Consider the following 12,368-nt stretch of genomic DNA (forward strand, 5'->3'; position numbering starts at 1 on the left):
GTCAGTGATACTGGTCGGTAGTTGAGTGGATTTTGTCTATTTCCTTTCTTGAATAAGGGGACAATGTTTGCTTTCTTCCAAATATCAGGTAGTTTACCTTGACTCAAGGATTTCTTGAAAATTAAAAATAATGATTTACTTAACTCCTTTGCACATTCTCGTAGCACCCAACATAAAATTTCATCAGGACCATTTGCTTTTCCTCTGTCTGATTTACTTAACTCCTCCTGTATTACTTTTTCTGATATTTGTATATCTGGTAGTATGTGTGGGCATGCATGTTCCACATAGTCCCTCTCAATTTTTTTCTTCTGTAAAAACTGATTGGAAATTCTTATTTAGTGCTTCACAAACATCCTTCTCTTGTGTATAGGTGATTCCCTCGTCCGTAATGGATTGTATTTTATCTTTTACTTTGGTTTTGCTTCTGATGTAGCTGTAAAATAGCTTCGGTTGATCACTACTTTTATTTATGATATCCTCCTCAAACTGTTTTTGGGCTTCCCTTCTTATTCTTGTATAATCGTTTCTTGCCTGTTTGTAATTATTATATGCCCTTTCACTATTGTGTCTTCTGTATCTATTCCACAACAAATCTCTTCTTTCTTTTGATTTTTTACATTCTGTATTGAACCATTTCTTTATTTTCTTTTCTGCTTCTTTGTGCTGTGGGATGTACTTCTGGACTCCTATTTCATAAAATTCACAGAATTTTTATATACAACATTTAAATCTTGTCCTCTAAGCTCCTTTTCCCAATCATGGCCAACGGCCATGCCACGTTGAGTACACCGCTTCCCGTCCGATCAGCGAAGTTAAGCAACGATGGGTCTGGTTGTTACTTGGATGGGTGACAGCCTGGGAACACCAGATGCTGTTGGCATAACGTTTTCCCTACGTGTCAAGTGGGGTTGGTGGAGGATTAGTGCCCCTCCCTGTAAAACAATTAACTCTAAGCCCATGGCCACCCCGTTTGGGATACATGGCGTCTGGCATATATATATATATATATATAATAATATATATATATATATATATATATATATATATATATATATATATATATATATATATATATATATATATATATATATATATATATATATATATATATATATATATATACTTCTTTAGTTCATGATAATTTCCCTTTTTATAGTTTAGGCTCTTTTTGTAACTTTCATTGCTGTTAACTATGTCATATGCTATCCTGAAGTTGCAATTTAGTACTGCATGGTCGCTTTTGCCGAATGGAGGGTGATATATTAAACTGTCAATATCATTTTCTTGCCTAGTAAATATGATATCTAGCATTGAGGGTACATCTAGTTCTCTTTTTCTGGTGGTTTCCCTCACATGTTGCGTTAGAAAAACTCTTGCACGAGATCCAGGAGCTTTTGGTCCCAGCAGCTTTATTGGCTTATTATATCTAGAGTATTCCAATTTATATTTGTATTAAAATCTCCAGTTATTATAATTCTTTCCGATTTCTCTTCCATTTTATGTAGTAATGCTCTTAAACTCTGAATTGTACTCTCTGTCAGGTCCTCATATTCGTCTCTTTCCCATGTGTTTGATCTGGGTGGCATGTACAAATTGGCTACAATTACTTTCCCTTCAGATGTATTAATCTCTACTGCAATCAGTTCTACTTGTGATGGTATATCTAGTTCTAGTTCTTTGACTTTTAGGTTTTTCTTAGTTAATATTATAATTTCTGCTCCTTTTTTTAAGTTCCTATCTCTTCTCCATATATTATATTCCTCTAAGTTTAGTATGTCATTTGATATCCTTGGTGTTAATTTTGTTTCAGTTAGGCATATTATATGTGGTTCATTTTCTCTGACATAATCATTCATCTCTAATAATTTAGTTACTATTCCATCCACATTTGAGTACATCAACTTAATCATCTTGTTTATATCCTTGTCACGACATGGTTCTACTATCTTCCTCCTTTTTATTCCCTCCTGTTTATATACCACTTTCGTACCTGGAATCCTATTAATTAGTAAAAAAAAAAATGTATTCTTCTCTTCTGATCTGCCCTCATTTTTTGTTTTTGCTTCCTCCCTCTTGTCTTTCAGTAATTCCAGTTCCTTTTGTGTTAGGCATCTTTTTATCCATACATTTTTGAACTCCTCTTTTTTCATAAGATTCTTTGCATTTTTTAGTATCTCCTTCACGGTGTTTACACTCTGTAAGGTTACCTTTAGAGGTCTTAACTTGTTACTCTCATATTTCCCTAACCTTTTGTGTTCCTCTATGTCTTTACTACAGATTTCCTCTGATACTTCTTTCAGTAAGCTCATTACATTTGCCAACTCCTTTTTGTCTCTTGAGATCTTGTTTTTTATTTCTTCCTCTTCTATACCATTGATTACTATAGATTTTTTCATATCTACTGAATCTCTGACTAACTTTGGATTGTTTTGGATTATTCTTTTCACTTCCTTTTTAATACTTTTTTCTTCCAACCTTGTTTTTAAGACTTTCTTTACTTTCACCATTTCAGCATACAGTTTCCACATCATTTTTGTAGCTTTGCACAGCTTCATTCACCTGTGTTATCTTCTTCTCAATATCACTGCTCTGGTCTATCAGACTGCTTACTTGCCTAATTGTCTCTGTATCATTTTTGAACTCTTCCATAATACTCTCGTGGTTGACTACTGTACTTGCCATTTCACTCATTTTCCTCCTAAGTGTACTCACTTCCACTATTAGGTCATCTATGGTTGTGTCTTTCTTGTTGACCTCCCTTCCTAGTTTTTCTATTTCTTCCTTTTGCAAGTGCATCTGCTTCTTATTTTCATCAATCTCGTTCTGAAGAGCCATCTCCAGTCTGTGTACTGTACACGCTCCACCAGTTTATTGTGAGTCTCCATTTCAACCAGTTCTTGGTAGAAATCATCCTGCTTTCTACCTTTATCTCTTTTCTTTTCCAAATTTGCTTTACTAAAGTATGTGGCCATTTTGCAGTACTAAAAGCACATAAAGTACTTACATTCCCTGGGGCAGTTATAGTCTAAACAAACAATCAGCTGATTGAGTGCATTCTTTCGCTACTTTGTTCTCTTTTCTGTCTGAACAAGTCTTGCTTATACTTCTTCTTCTTATTTTTTTTTTCAGTAATAGAAAACCATTTAGTCTAACCTGGTACAGAGCTTGACTCATATAAAGATACTAATTTAGGTAATGCCACTGGCCAAGCTGGCCCGGTATGGAGCGTTGTCGGCCTGCGTCTGCTCTCCTTGGTTCCTCCTCGGTGTGTGTGTGTGTGTGTGTGTGTGTGTGTGTGTGTGTGTGTGTGTGTGTGTGTGTGTGTGTGTGTGAGTCTGGGCATAGACTTCAAAACCCGTTCCCTAAGGCTCAATAGTCCTACTTACCATACACTTCTACATGTTACTACTTTGGCGCTAACACCTATCGTCCATACTGAGTACATGATAAGGCTGTCTCATGCAGGAATGGTGTATTGGTATTAGCGGGAGTGCTTTTACTACGTGTCCGTTGGTCTCGTGTTGATCGGTAGTCTCCTTCAGCGAAAATCTAATCCTAAATCTGTTCCCTGCCTCAGTCAGGATTCGATCCGGTGTCCGGTAACACAGTAGATCACTCTCTACGGGTTTATTACTCGCTTAATGCGACTCGAGAACAAGTGAGGCTGGTCACCTTTGTCTTCAGTGTCGGGACTGAGGAGCCTTGCACCAGGCCCCTTCGCTCCTGTTTCTACGAGGGAAAATGGGGTTATGATGATGATGATAATGATGAATATCTTTAATTACAATTCAGCATTGAAGATGAAGAGAATGCAAGTTTTGGCCAAGTTAGAGCAAAAAGAGTATAGTAATTGCAGTTGTCTTATGCATCACCTTTGAACGTGAGAGGGTATCATTGTGAAGCAGAGGTCTGGGTTCACTTTTCAACAAACACACATCACAGCTACCTGGTCCTTTTAACTAATTGGCACCTTAATTCATTCACGTTACTGCCACAGATAAATGTGTGATTACGTCAAGGTTCCCTGGTATAACAACCAAACCATACACGCTGAAGCTAACCCTGGTTATGTTGTACCTTTGGGAGCAAGCACGGGACAAAGAACAAAGCCGACCTTGAATGGAAAAGGGAAAAATAAAGTAAAGGAACACGCGCAACAAAGGGTAGGTTAGGTACACAGGCCACTGAGGCGGAAGGTGGGAAGGGGGAACAAAGGTATGAGCGGACGTGGCCCCCTCGACCACACAACAAAGACAAGCCAAACAAGGATGATCAAGAGGGAAGGGCAGAAACAGGAAAGGGAATGGGAGTAAACATTAACAGATTAGGCTATATTTTGTGGACGTTAAAAAAGAAAGCTTCCAGCGTAAAAAATAATAATAATATGGAGGAAAGAAATGGAGAACTGGAGAAAAGAAAAACATTTTTCAAAGCGAAAAAAAAAATAATAATGGGGAATTGCAAAATAATAGGAAAAAAGTAAGAGAAACCTAACAAAAACTATCCAGAAAGACGTGCCAAAAAAGGAAAGAAGAATTTTTTTTTTTTTTTTCGTGGATATTGATAAATAAATGGAAAAATCGAAATCCTGTTGATGGATAAAAACAGACAGGAAAGTGGGAGAGATTACTCACAAAAAAATGTATGACGCGAAAAAAAAAAAAAAATAGGTAGAACAGAGGAAGGGGAAAAAACAGAGAAGCCAAGGGAAGAGAGGCAGACAAGTTACGAGAGAGAGAGAGAGAGAGAGAGAGAGAGAGGAGGGGGGGAGAAACAAGACAAACAGACATTGGACAATAGAGAGAGACTGACAACACAAGTACAGAGAGAAACTCAAATGACTAAGAATAATAACGAGAATGGTCTTCAGAGGGCGAAGGGCAAAGAGAAAAGTACCAAAGGAAAGCAGAAAAGCAAGGGGGAAAAAAACCAGAGAGGGCAGGAGACAAAGGTACGAGGGGACGTGGTCTGGTGGACAGTCACGGCTTCTTTGTTTACGTTCGTGGTTCCATCTCACCCACGGGACCAGGGAACGCATCTGAAGAGGCACCCCTTCCCCGTACACCCTCTTTTTGCTGTTTTGGTAATTCTGACACGGGATGCTGGTTGGTGAAAACAGCTGAACAGAGATATGAGACGCGGATACGATTCATGTGAGAGAAAAAATGTTATACGGGTATATTAAGCACTTGGAAGCAGCAAGGCAAATTAGAAATAATGCAACAGGGCACTGCAGCTTTAAAAATAAAAATGAGTACAGAGAGGAGACGCGGATATGAAGTAGAACACGACAGGAGAAAAGCAGTGCAGAAGTAAAAGAACAGAGGAGAGAACAAGTAATAAATAGAGAGAGAAGACAGATGATTCACGAACCAAAAGGTACTAGGTCCGTAGAATGTGAAAAGCAGAAAGGCAAAGCAAAAATAAGAGCACAGAACATGAGGGTTTGACATATGACAAAATATTCCCATTCAACGAAAAAAAAAAAAAAAAAAAAAAAGGAAATATAATGATCAGATCATTTCAAGATGCATTATAAAGACTACAGGTAGTAGGCAGCAGGAACGTCGTAATAGGGAAAAGTGATCTAGAGCTGATCTGTTTCCATGATAATAATGCTATGAATACCAGATTGATTTCTGCACAGACGGCTGGACGTGACAGGGCTGAAATTGATCAGATGGACTGGTTTTGCTTGTCCGCAGTAAAGGAGAGTGCAAGCGAACAACGATGTCAGATGGGCGCGCTCACTGAAATAACGGCAGGAAGAAAGACTGCTGCAACATTTTGGAGGGAGGAGAGAGGGAGAGAGAGAGACAGAGAGAGAGAGACAGACAGAGACAGAGACAGAGACAGAGACAGAGAGAGAGACAGACAGACAGACAGACAGAGACAGAGACAGACAGAGACAGAGACAGACAGAATAAGGATGAAGACAGCAGAAGGAGGGGAGCAAAGACTCGAAAAACCTTTGACTCAAGCCTTGTTTAACCTCTTATCCGAGGACGTCGAATACTTTTTATCCCTACAGCTACAGGACGATTTTAACTAATCTAGGAGAGCCCGCTAGTAATGAAGGGGCTAATGAAGGCTAAATGTAACGCTTCCCATTCGAAAATTTTCTCCTGACATGAATTAACCATACGAAGAACGAAGCCAACTAGAAAGTTGACAAATGAGGTGAGGTAGCCCTTATCATGGTCGGCATTCTATTCCAGCGAATACCGGACGATTTAATGTAGCTTCGAGTGAGTCATGGGAAATACAGAAGAGTTTTCATACAGTCAGCAATAACCCTTTCCTGGGCGCGTCATCTCTAGCGTTACATGCCAACTTATACCTTTATTCAGTTAAAAATATGTCACAGGAACCTAAGTGTTTATACTGTCATACGGTCGAGATTGATCTAGCACTCTACTCCAGTTTACGCCAGACGAATTTATTCAGCTGAGTGAGTCACAGGAGCCTGCGAGTGTTGAACATGCGAGAAACAAGGCTGACTGAGAGGCAAACGATAAAATAAAGTAGCCAATATACGTGAGAAAATGAGATGCATTAAATTCCACCAACACCAGTTATTTATTTTAATCTCACCTCCCAGACTCCGCACCTGCTCCACCAACCCTTACTCTTTCACCAGTATTCTCTCCTTCCTGCACTCCTGTTCCTCCTCCTTCGCTCTATTCTTCCTCTTTCTTCCTCCTACTCCTTCTCCTTCTCCCCCATTTCACTCAACATATTCATTATCTTTCTTCTTCTTCCTTTTCTTTCTCTCGCCTCTTCCTTTCTTACGGTCATTCTTCCTTCTCTGTTTACTTTTTTTCTTCTTCCCCTCTACTCCTCTCCCCCCCCCCTGCCCATTTACCAGTTTATCACTTTATCACTTCCTTCTCCATGCTTTTCCAGTCTACTCCTTTTCCTTGAACATTCACTCATTATTTTATCCTCCGTTCTCTTTTTTCTGTCTTTCCATCCACCCTTCCTTCCTTCTTTCTTTCTTTCTTTCCTTCCTTCATTCCTTCATTTTCGTCCACTTTCACCATTTTCCCTTCAGTACTTTGCCTTTCCCCATCCTTCCTTCCTACTGCCTCATCTTTCTTCTTGTGTCCCTCTACTTCCTCTTATTAAATTCTACTTTCTCCACCTCTTCAAGTCCTTCTCTCTCTCTCTCTCTCTCTCTCTCTCTCTCTCTCCTTCTTCACCCATATATTATGTTACTGTTTACCTCTCTCCTAATCCCAGTTCTTCCCCTCTCATGCATCTTCTTTACCATCCACATATATATTTTTTTCTGTTGTGTTTCCTCTGTTCTTATCTCGTTCTCATTTTCCTCCTTTCGTTCCCCTACTTTCACTTTCCACCTTGTGACTCCCCTGCCTCTGTCTACGCCCACCCTTCCTCACCTTGCACGCTTCCATCCTCTTTCACCAAATTATCAATATTTTTGTTCGCTTTGTTCGCTTTTTTAGTTAGTTCTTTTTACGGGATGGGGCACTAACCCACCACCAACCCTTTTAGTCGCCTCGCACGACAAGCAGGGATACTGGGGGAGTATTCTTGAAACCCCCCTACCCCCAGGGGGGGTGATGTGGAGTGACGTGGAGGGACAGGTTGACGAATGAAGAAGTAAAGGAACGCTGTTGGGTGGATGTGGATGTGGTTGAGAAGATTAGGAGAAATACACTGACGTGGTTTGGACATGTGAAGAGAATGGAGAATGAAAGACTGACTAAGAGGGTGTATGTAGGTGAAGTGGAGGGAGAGGGAGAGGTAGACCGAGGATGAGGTGGAGGGATGGAATTGAGAGGTATATGAGGGAGGGGGGGTGAGTTGGGGGGAGGGTAGTCAAATGGTGGGTGACAGAGCGACATGGAGGCGTTTTGTCTGCGGCCACCCTTTGCGGGATTAGGGCGTCGGGCTATAGATAGATAGATAGAATCAATATTTTTTTGTTGACCCTTCTCCCGTGCTCGTTCTCTTGCCTCCTCTCTTCCTTCTCCTCCTCCTCGTTCTCCCTGATCTTCCCTTGCCTTCCTTTCCGCTGCCTTCCCTCTTTCCTTCCTCTAATCACAGTCCCCTCTTCCATGAATCCCTGCTTACTCTCTCACTTTCTTCCACCTTATTCTTATTTCCATTTTGTCTCTAATCTTCATGTTTTTCCTCTCAGTTGCTCCCACCCCCCTCATTCCTTTACAGTTTAATTCACATCTCTCTCTCTCTCTCTCTCTCTCTCTCTCTCTGTACATGTCACTAAACGTAAACGTATGAGAGAATTGTACAGGGTGAGTATGATTTCCGATTAATATGTGAATGTTCTGCCTTTGTTTCAGTAATTATCCTGGGCTTCTTAATTCCCTCTACACTGTTTGCTTGAAAGGAAAGGAAGAAAAGAAGTGGGGGAAGAAAGAGAGAGGAAATAAAATAAGGAAGGAAAGAAGGATGGAAGAAAAAAGAAATAGAAGGACTAAAGTAGCCAAAGGACAAATGCTGACAGATAGGTAATAAAAAGAAGGAAGGGAGGAAGGAAAGAGGACGGGAGATGATATACAGAAGAAAGTGTACTGAAGGAAGAAAAGGAGCATAGAACGAAGGAAGGAGAAGAAAGAACGAAAGATGGAAAGGGGGAAAAGAAAGATAAAGGAGGGAAGAAGAAAATGAGGGAAGGAATGATGAAAGTGGGTAAGGAAGGAGAAAGGAAGGAAGATGAAGATGAAGATGGGAAAAGATGACAGTAAAGACAAAAAAAAAAAAAAAAAAAAAAAAAGGAAAAGAGACAGGAGGGAAATAAGGGAAAATGGATGGAGGGAGGGAGAACTTAAGAAAATGTGAGTAGAAGAACGAATGGAAAGAAGGGAAACGAAAATGAAGTAAAATAACAAAGGCGATGTAAGAATGAAGAAAAACACGAAAGAAGAAAACCATGAAAAAAAGAAAAACGAAAGAAAAAATGCTGATGCAAAAATGAACGTACCGGTACTTCGAAAATAAATCAAGGAACTGGAATCGGAAAAAGCAATAACTAAACTAGGAACTCAATGGCGGTAAAAACAACACGACGGGTTCGAAATTGTCCACATAAATATTTTGATGCGCAGGAGAAAAGCACAGAAAAGCAAAAAATAAACTAAAGGAGAACCAATAAAGAAACCAAAGAGGCTAAAAGAGAATCAACAGAACAGGGATGAACTGTCACAAAAGACATGATAAAAGGAACACAAGAGGAAACGATTTTTTTTTTTTTTTTTTTAACACTCCTTTTCCACAATGAGTTTAATATTTAGAGACGTTATGGTAAAGGCTTTGTACATATCTCTCAATCAGTACACAAAAAAGGAGGCAATTCAGAATCAAAACGTCTAAATTGACATGGAATACAAACTGAAATGAATAAAAACAAACTGAAGGGATGGGAAGGATAGCCGAACGTGCGCAAAGCCCCGAAAACGCGTAAAATAAAACAATTGGGAAGCCAGGGGAAAATTGTCGTGCAGCTGGATAGGACATGTTGTACTGTCCCTGGGAAACTTATTGGTCAGCCGGCAGGAATGTATCGTAGGGTGGAAAGACTACAACAGTGGCGTGGCGGGTGGAAATACGACAACACACATTTGAAAGAGAAATATACTGGCTTCTACGACTGACATTAATGGTTATGTCTTTGACAGAGAAGTAAGTAATGCTCTGAGTGGGAATACTATCGTATTGACTGTGTGTTTGAGGAGTGGGTACTGAATAGTGGTACAGGGTGTTAGAAAAGACACTACCGCAGCCCACACACTATCACATCATACGCTTCCACAGCCTGCACTGCCAGGCTACTCATACCACAACTTACACACACTTTACACTGCCACACCACACACTTCCACAGCCTTTCACACACCTCACACTTCCACGCTACCATAATCTACACATACGTCACACTGCCACGCTACCATAACCTACACACCTCATACTGCCACGCTACAATAAATACACACCTCGTCTTGCCACGCTACCATAACATACACACCTCACACTATCACGTTACCATAGCATACACACACCTCATACTGCCACACCAGACACTACCACAGATTAAACAAACCTCACATTGCCACACCACACATTTCTACAGCTTATACACACCTCACACTGCCACACCACACACTGTCACAGTCTGCACACACCCTTACTTCCACACCACAGGCCACCTCAGTTTGCACACCACCGACTACCACATCTTGCACACACCTCACACTGCCGCACCACAGACTACTCCAGTTTGCACACACTTCACATTGTTTCATAACACACTGCCACAGCTTACACCCAACTCATACTACCACACCACACACAAACACAGCTTACACATACCTCATGTGGTTGGTGGTGGCGCCACCCACCTGATGTAGTGCTGCCTACTTTTTCCCACACCTGCTCGTATACCATTCTGTTCTCCTCTCCTCCTATTTCTCCCAGCCTTCATGTAACTTTATTAACATTCTTTCCACTTCAGGTGACTCTAGACTGAGTGACAAGCCTAATGTTTTCCTGTAACCCAGGAAACTATTTACAACGCTAAGTGGTAACCATATAACCACATAACTAGATGATGTGGAGCATACAATGATGCTCATGATAACTGGGTGGAGAGATGCAAATGCGACGTTCATCCGGTAACCAAACCTCAACACTCTTCCCCCGTCTTCCTGCGACGAAGCACTCACTGTCCAACGCAAATTGGACAGTTGTACTGGGAATTGCTTGCCTGTGGTTGTGTCAGGACTCCATATTATAATAATACAACTCACAGATAGATAGATAGATAGATAGACAGATAGAAACACCAAGCCAGGGGATGAGAGAGGAAGTGTGTCAGCAACCCTTGCAACTCTTAAGTGAAGGAATGTTGGACGTGCACTGGAAGATATACATACACACAGACATACAGTGTTCTAGAAGCTTCACAACAGTATAGTCCACGTGACACGACCCCTACTAAACGAGAATGTAGGAATCAGAGCTCAGAAAGGGGCTAGCCACACAACCGGCAGGTAGTGGAGAGATCAAATAAGAAGAGGGGTCCGACTAGACTTAGTTAGTAAATTAAGTCCCTGTGTAATACATACGCTGCTCAGGTTAGACTTTCTTTGAAGATAATAAATCAAGATCAACTCCCTGTATTCATCTTTAACTCCTCCTGTTCTTCAATTACCAAAATAACTTTAACCAAAACTCAAGACTTACCTATTGCAAGACTAAAGAGTTACATATATATAAATGGTGGCTACGAAGTTCCAGCAATGAATGGTGGCAGTAACGATCGACTCTACGCCTACGAACCATTATTTCTACAAAAGCAGGCGAAACTGTAACAAAGATCAGCTCCAGTTCTGCAGCTGATTCTACATTATTAAGAAACTACAGTTTTACGATCTAGTAACCACAAGCGAGTATACAATAAGAAGAACGAGTCTACGAGTCTACGAGCATACAGTAGCAACGACGAGTTACGGGTGAGGATCAAAAAGCTCTACGATTAACTACAAATAACAAGTCTACAAGACAACTCTATAATCTTCACACAACTTCAAGCAGCAGCAAGAAGAATAAAAAACAAAACAAGTAAACGAAAAGCAAGAACAAAGCAACAAGCACTAGATCCCCAACGCTCTCTCCTACCGCCCCCCTACCTTCACCGCTGATGCAAGTCAAGACGAAGTGGCAAACACCAGAGCCACATTTATAACGCATCTTACTCACCTCTCCTCACTCAGGTGACTCATCGCTACTCAGTTACCAACCACAGCAACCAGTGTGGGAAGCCGGCGTCACCATGTGTATCTGCTGAGACAACGTCACCATGCGTGTTCGCTGAGACGACACCACGCCAATCAACGTGTGACTGACACCAGGCACTTCTCACCCACTACTCGTTACTCATTCTTATTCACATAGCTCCTACCCATACTCATTTATTTCCATAGTATTGAGCGGGAGTTCGACGTTCTATGGTGAGGTTCGCCTGTGAGTACAGCTGTTAACCACAACATTCATCAGGCCATGGAATTTTCTGAGTAATATCGTCCATCAACACAGCCCTAGAATTATCGAGAGATCTTCATTCAACTCTGCATTTATCTTCCGAGATCGACAGCTGCTTTCGACGCGCCTCTCCGAGTGACCATCTGTATCAAGTGGGTGTAATTATACTTACTCATTTCTTCTCAGTGCTTTAAATTAGGTACAATCACCTCCTTTACTTATTTTTATATATATATTTATACACTCACTATCTATCATTCAGTACAACTCATTTACTCATCTATTTAGTTAGGACATAAACAAAAGACGTATTTCATAACACCATACCTTAGCAACAT

The 12,368-nt window shown here is 40.7% G+C and overlaps 1 pseudogene; it reads left to right on the plus strand.

Moving 5' to 3' along the window:
* Positions 1 to 764: 764 nt before the first annotated feature.
* LOC145408564 (5S ribosomal RNA) lies at positions 765 to 883 on the plus strand (annotated as a pseudogene).
* Positions 884 to 12,368: the final 11,485 nt, after the last annotated feature.

The sequence above is a fragment of the Coenobita brevimanus genome, chromosome 77, assembly GCF_032717465.1.
Source record: "Coenobita brevimanus isolate Jiangsu-jjx chromosome 77, ASM3271746v2, whole genome shotgun sequence".
In the NCBI taxonomy this organism is placed as follows: Eukaryota; Metazoa; Arthropoda; class Malacostraca; order Decapoda; family Coenobitidae; genus Coenobita; species Coenobita brevimanus.